The sequence below is a fragment of the Littorina saxatilis genome, unplaced genomic scaffold, assembly GCF_037325665.1.
Source record: "Littorina saxatilis isolate snail1 unplaced genomic scaffold, US_GU_Lsax_2.0 scaffold_588, whole genome shotgun sequence".
Lineage (NCBI taxonomy): Eukaryota > Metazoa > Mollusca > Gastropoda > Littorinimorpha > Littorinidae > Littorina > Littorina saxatilis.
This window is the reverse complement of record NW_027128746.1, coordinates 21,469-28,968: the sequence shown is the minus strand read 5'-3', so window position 1 is coordinate 28,968 and position 7,500 is coordinate 21,469. Positions and strand designations below refer to the sequence as shown.

The 7,500-nt window shown below is 42.1% G+C and overlaps 1 long non-coding RNA gene across 1 annotated transcript in view; it reads left to right on the top strand.

Annotated features, from left to right (window-relative positions):
* The window catches only part of LOC138957066 (uncharacterized), a 7,992-nt gene extending 633 nt beyond the window's left edge, over window positions 1-7,359 (top strand). Inside the window, exons 2-5 of the long non-coding RNA XR_011452916.1 lie at window positions 650-701; window positions 2,118-2,204; window positions 5,120-5,289; window positions 7,219-7,359. This is a non-coding gene — a long non-coding RNA (uncharacterized lncRNA). The remainder of the gene's footprint in view (window positions 1-649; window positions 702-2,117; window positions 2,205-5,119; window positions 5,290-7,218) is intronic.
* The last annotated feature ends 141 nt before the right edge of the window (window positions 7,360-7,500 follow it).

Below are 7,500 nucleotides of genomic sequence, written 5' to 3'. Positions count from 1 at the left end.
GATAAACATATTTATGAGACAAGTACAACAAAAATAGCTGAATTGGCGTCGAGTTCGACCTCAAGTATAGGGCGGGGATGTAGCTCAGTCGGTAGCGCGCTGGATTTGTATCCAGTTGGCCGCTGTCAGCGTGAGTTCGTCCCCACGTTCGGCGAGAGATTTATTTCTCAGAGTCAACTTTGTGTGCAGACTCTCCTCGGTGTCCGAACACCCCCGTGTGTACACGCAAGCACAAGACCAAGTGCGCACGAAAAATATCCTGTAATCCATGTCAGAGTTCGGTGGGTTATAGAAACACGAAAATACCCAGCATGCTTCCTCCGAAAGCGGCGTATGGCTGCCTAAATGGCGGGGTAAAAACGGCCATACACGTAAAAGCCGTGGGAGTTTCAGCCCATGAACGAACAAACAAACAAAAGACCTCAAGTATGAAAATGGCAAGTGTCGAAAGGAATGTTAAGTAAAAGATAATACCTAAGAATAGGTGAACATACCGACTTTATAAAGAGGAGATTCTGGAAAACAAGGTCCAAAAGTATTCGGGGGAATGAGGTAGTCTTCAAATGGAGGTTTCACTCGACGTTAATTAACAAATGCTTCTTGTGTTTCCAGTTTTTCCGTGTTTAGCTTTGTGTCTGTTCTTTTACAGCTTTTCGTCAGACCAAGGGGCTGAAAAAAAGCATTGAGACTTCAAAAGAAAGGTTTGTTGTTCTTGCTGCTGCTACTGTTGTTGTTGTTGTTGTTGTTGTTGTTGTTGTTGGTTTTTTTTTGTGTGTGTGTTTTGTTGTTGTTGTTGTTTTTGTTGTTTTTGTTGTTGTTGTTGTTGTTGTTCTTATTGTTGTTGTTGTTGTTGTTGTTGTTGTTGTTGTTGTTGTTGTTGTTGTTGTTGTTGTTTTTGTTTGTTTGTGGTTGTGTTTGTGTGTTTTGTTGTTGTTGTTGTTGTTGTTGTTGTTGTTGTTGTTGTTGTTGTTGTTGTTGTTGTTGTTGTTGTGGTTGTTGTTGTTGTTGTTGTTGTTGTTGTTGTTGTTGTTGTTGTTGTGTTGGTGTTGGTGGTGGTGTTGGTGGTGGTGGTGGTGGTATCCTTCCTGCATTTTCCCGCTCCTTGAGTTATCAGTTTTCAAAGGAAAAGATTGCAGGATGTCTCTGTGTCCGTTTGTGAACAGCAACCTGTATCTATCTGGTCTTCATCGGACGACGCATCCTGAACCCAGGTCAAAAATGAGTTACTTCCCTTCGGGTCTCAGTCTATCCCTGACAGGATGCCTTGGTTTTCCTTGTCTGGAGAGAAAATCGATTTTTTACATGTTTAGATCTTTTCGTAATGTGTTATGGATATAAGCAGATTCGCGATCGTCGATAATGATTTTTCATGGTGTTGTGTAATTTTTAAATTACAAAGGACTTGATATGTAAGACAGTTTCAAGCGAGCTATTTTTCGCGGCTGAATTTACTGTGCAAACAACTCTAAATATGGAAAAAGTGTCATGTGATAATCAACCGTTTGGTTTCGGCGCTCGCTGGAGCAGACGATTTTTTCTGTAACCAGTTGACAGTGATGCAACCATATATTACGGTCTCCTTCCGGCAGCAGTCCCAAAATGTCGACTTGTTTTGACCTTAGAACGATTGTCTTTATCATAACTGTGAAGAACAGAACGGAAATCACTGTCGAAGTCGGCCAATCTGCAATCATTTTCGTCTCGCGAACACTGCTCGCGAACAACATATGGGAGATAACTCTGTGTTCTTGTTTTGATATATTCGCGTAGGAATTTAGCGTCCGGTCAGAGAGACAACTGGCGATAGCCGTGGAGCGATGATTATCAGGATGCGGACGATGTCGATGATGATGATGATGATGATGATGATGATGATGATGATGATGATGATGATGATGATGATGATGATGATGATGATGATGATGATGATGATGACGATGACGACGATGACGACGATGACGATGATGATGACGATGACGATGATGATGATGATGATGATGATGATGATGATGATGATGATGATGATGATGATGATGATGATGATGACGATGATGATGATGATGATGATGATGATGATGATGATGATGATGACTGCTTTGTTTTTCATTCATTTACAGATTAGTGTGTGGTGTTTTGAGAGCCAGCTTTCACTGTTGTGGCGATGATAAACCATTTCAGCCTCCCACTGCTGGCAGTGTGCACCGGTAAAGACTTTTATAATTAACTTGTGTTTGGTTTCAATTTTGTGTTTATATTGTTATTTGTTGGGCATTGTTTATTGGGGGGGGGGGGGGGTATACTGATTGCCCTGAGGGAGTTTTCTCCAGAAGCAGGGATGTCGTTAGGCGTCGGACATCGGACAAAGGCTCAAATGTCCGATTCACTTAGCCGCATGGCGGTCAGATCTCCTATCGTTTTCAACTGAGCGGCGGTCATTGTCCGATAAGATCTCCATTCCTTCGGACAGCGCGTTATTTGATACTTTTCCTTTCATGATAATAATCTTCAAAAAGTGACCAAGCGCTCTCGCGTACAGGTGCACTGAAGTTGTGCAGTGCAGATCTAGCGTGTTACGAACCGTTTGCGGTATGAGCTGTTTGCGTACATCCGTCTACAGCACTAAAGTTAGGAGTACGGGAGACAACTCCAACTGACCAAGGCTCGCGTATGCTTTAATTTGCTTTCGGTTAGAGTTGAAGCGAACGGCACTGAATTATGCCACCGAAAAAAGCTAAAGCCTGCCAAACAAACAAAAAAGCTGAACACGTTTGGCGTTTCAACGGCATCGTGTGCTACATTAGGGCCAAGAAGAACATGGGAAAACACGGCTAGCAATAGCATAATTCCAGAAAATGACAGCGCCAATGACAGTGTCGCCGCTGAAACCTCCACTGTCACGGAAAGTAAATCGTGACTTGAAGATGTACGTGTCGGTACAACAGGACATTCCGTCATTCGCACAGACGGTCTTTTAATAAGGTTAACTAGCCTATTCATGGCTGACCCCGCTGTTTAGTACTAGTTGGTTAGAATTTGACAGCAAAGAGAACATCTATATAGGTAGGCCCTGAACTGTTTTGTCGAATATGTCAAGAAAAAGCTCTGTCAGGAAATCATGCAGTTTGTGTGCCAATCAAAGTAAGAGTGCTGAGTTTTTGGTTGCTTTTTAGTTTGTTTGTTTCTTTTTTGTGTGTGGCCTGTTTGAAACAAAAGTAATAAAACAATATACGCACACAATGTTCGTGCATATATTGATATGTGTGTGTGTGTGTGTGATCATAATTTTGTGTTTTGCACAAAATTATAATGTCCTATTAAAATGTCTGAAAGCAGTCAAATGTCCTATTGATGCCGAAGAGCTCAGGACATTTGTCCTATAGGTATGATTTTGTGGCAACATCAAAAGTTTGGTTAATTGCTATCCCAAAATATCTTGTGCAGCAATAGCGTCAAGCTTCCCAACCCTATTTACACCCCTGGTATAGGGGTGTGTATAGGTTTCACTCGATGTGTTTGTGTGTGTGTTTGTTTGTGTTCGCATATAGATCTCAAGAATGAACGGACCGATCGTCACTTGGTGAACAGGTTCTATACATTCCTGAGACGGTCCTTACAAAAATTGGGACCAGTCAAACACACGGTTAGGGAGTTATTGGTGGATTAAAATTATACAACGACTTATAGAGGCACACCCCCGTTGGTCAAAGGGAAATAACCATTCTCACTGCCACCAACTGAGAAGGTTATTTCCCTTTATAGGGGGTGTTTTTCCTATCGGAGGAATTTCTTGTTTTATCAGTGCTATACCCGAAAGACGTTGTTTCGACGAATAATGTTGCAGTCAAGAGATGAGTAATCAATGTGTTCCCTTAATTACTTGCTGTCACAACTCTGTAATTTTCTTTAAATGTTCAATCACGGACGATCTTAATAGTTTTCGTACGTACAGGGTGACACGAAAAAAACAGATCCCACCAAAAGTTTAATATTTTCTGAAATAATCAGCCGATTCTTTTATTTTTTCAGGTGAGCCAAGCTGAAATGATGTTCTAACAGCCCACCAAGTTTGAGCTTCAAGATGTCATGGACAACGGAGCATAAGACATTTATAGTCGAGGCCTATTTTCGCCGGCGAACAGATTTGCTCGGGCTGCGCACAACAGACTCTCTGACTGAATCAATATTCCTCGGTGTCCTTGCTGATTTAGGTCGACCAGAGTGGGATCCCCTGTTAGGGTTTTTACTATTGAGGTTATTGACAGTCCCATGGTCTCTGAACTTATCCCTCCATCCATAGATAACTGATTTAACAGGAAAGTCTCTACGTCCAAACTGTCTTTTGAATTCCAGTTGAGCAGCGTGGATAGAATTCGACCGAAAATAGGCCTCGACTATAAATGTCTTATGCTCCGTTGTCCATGACATCTTGAAGCTCAAACTTGGTGGGCTGTTAGAACATCATTTCAGCTTGGCTCACCTGAAAAAATAAAAGAATCGGCTGATTATTTCAGAAAATATTAAACTTTTGGTGGGATCTGTTTTTTTCGTGTCACCCTGTAGATGTATCAATGCAGGATACATTTCAGAAAGGCTCAAACATTTGGTACTACTAATATTCTTCTTACCAAAAGTGGGGGCGAGGGGAATTGTTGAGTTTAACCACACTTGTCACACTGTCACCCCTGAATTGTGTTTGTGTTCTGTTTTATAAGGTAGGAGTGTCTGTCTGGCAAAACAGCATTACATTAAAAATCAAAACACAAAAATGGGAGGTAAATGAATTGTTTAATTCTTTGGGTCGACGTACTAGTACATGTAACGTTTTGTTTTATCTATAACAAACGTTCCATTTACCTACCATTCTTGTTATTTATTCTGAATTTTGGAATGTTGGCAGTCTATTTGTTTTTGGCATTACATTAAGAATTAATTACGAAGGAGTAATTTATTTAAAAAAAAGTAAAAAAGAACACTGAACACAGAGAGAACCCAGGCTGTTTCTATGTTTGGCATATCCTGTGTAAAAAACCTGACCAGACCTAAATGGTCTGAATATGATAACTAACACCCACTGTACGCTACGTGTAGCACCAAGCCTCACTCCCTGTGTGTTGCGCAGTGTTGCTGTGGCACGCAAGCCTGAGCACAACAACAACAGCGAGCATGCGAATGTCAATATTGGAGAGCATCCTTGATGAGCAGTCCTCCCTCGTGCGTCCTGACGGTCCGGAGAGTGGTTCCCCCGTGTCTGTCAACATCAGTTACGGCCTCATCAGCATCGGCAAAGTTGTAAGTATCTAGCCTAGCGATCATTTTGAACATCTTCACGCGTCTAGCGGTGTCACGGGGTGCGCTGAAACAGAGAGTCTGCTATCTCTTCCTCCCCTCTCCCAACCCAGCTTCGAAATGGTCCATATCAGTTACAGCCTCATCAGCATCGGCAAAGTCGTAAGTATCAGCGGAGATACTGCAAAAGAGAGAAGACTTTCTTTCCATTTACTTGCTTAGTTTTGTTGCCCCCAGAGAACACTTTCTTACTATTTACTAACTCAGGCCCTTTGCCATCAGAGAACACTTTCTTTTAATTTACCAACTCAGGCCTTTTGCCCCGAGAGAACACTTTTTTGTCTATTTACCAACTCAGACTTTTTGTCTCCAAAAAACACTTTATTTATATTTACTAACTCAGGCCCTTGCCCCTAAAAACACTTTATTTCAATTTACCAACTCAGGCCCTTTGACCAAAAAACCCACCCCAAAACATGTTCTTTTTATTTACTTACTTATACTCTTCAAACCGCTGCGTTTCTCATTATTTTCACTTCTGAACCGATGTGCTTTACAAACGAGGCAGAATATGATATATGTTATACTGCTTCTGCGGGAGGTTTGTGTGTTGCAAGGTTATTGTTTCACTGTTTTATGTTCATAGTTGCAACTGTCAGCCGATCTTCTGTTAAAGCTGCGTAGTTAGCAGTGTCTGTACTCAAAAAAGTGCCGTTTTCAGACAGAGAACGGTCAACATTGTATGTTGTTGATGTTGTTTTTGGTCTGTACACTGTGTAAGTTTGAATAAAAAAATGATGGACATAATTTTGTTTTTGTACTCTGTCAATGCGCTACGTGAAAACAATCGTGTACGAGCGGATTGTTGTGCAATATACCACGGAATGAGTCGCATGTCACCTTTGCATGATTTTCATGTTTTTACATTTTCATAAAGAGTTTTTTATGCTCTATCCGGTGGGGAAACCCGTTTTAGAAAAGAGCAAAAACTGTTTGAGTTATAAGCCTGTGACTAAGGTGACCCTCACACTGTTACCAGACACTCCCCGGACTTATATTAAGCCTAGGGCAGAACCGCGCGAGGTGACATGCGACTCATTTCGTGGTGGAGGGTCACATATATGCATTGTTTTTACACCCCCGGTATAGGGGTGTGTATAGGTTTCGCTCGATGTGTTTGTTTGGGTGTTTGTGTGTTTGTGTGTTTGTTTGTGTGTTTGTGTTCGCATATAGATCTCAAGAATGAACGGACCGATCGTCACCAAACTTGGTGAACAGGTTCTATACATTCCTGAGACGGTCCTTACAAAAATTGGGACCAGTCAAACACACGGTTAGGGAGTTATTGGTGGATTAAAATTATACAAGGACTTATACAGGGACATCTTCATGGTCAAAGGGAAATAACCATTCTCACTCAGTTACTGCCACCAACTGAGAAGGTTATTTCCCTTTGACGGGGGTGTTTTTCCTACCTCATAGGAATTTCTTGTTTTTACTCGTTCTCATGCTTTCTGTTATTTTCGATGCATTGTGTTAACAAACATGCCTCGTCTAAGCCAGAAACGTTGTGCTTGTGGGATTGTTTTTGATAATAAGTTTGGTCGACCCATTTATGGATGGGGTTGGGTTCAGTTCAGACTATGAAAGCAGTGTTCTGTGTATGTATGTATGTATGTATGTGGGTGTGTGTATGTGTGTGTGTGTGTGTGTGTGTGTGTGTGTGTGTGTGCGTGTGTGTATATATGTGTGTGAGAGAGTGTGTGTGTGTGTGTGTGTGTGTGTGTGTGTGTGTGTGTGTGTGTGTGTGCGTGTGTGTGTGTGTGCGTGTGTCCGTGTGTGTGTGTGTGTGTGTGTATGTGTGTGTGTGTGTGTGTGTGTGTGTGTGTGTGTGTGTGTGTGTGTGTGTGTGTGTGTGCTTTTGTGTCACAGGAACAGTCGACCGGCTTGTTCGAAACGGTTGGCTATCTGAAGCTCCAGTGGAAGGATCCGCGTTTGGCTTTTCGATCCGGCTTAGCTTCGGCCATCAAAGTCGATCCCGCAAGCATTTGGACACCAGACATCGAACTTTATAACGCGTGAGATATACTTCTTATTTCTGCTTATATTGTATGTTTATGATTGGGGGGCCATGGTAGCTCAGTTGGTAGAGCACTGGACTTGAAGTTCTAGGGTCGCGGGGTCGAATCCGGGCCGCGACGGACCCTGGTTAAC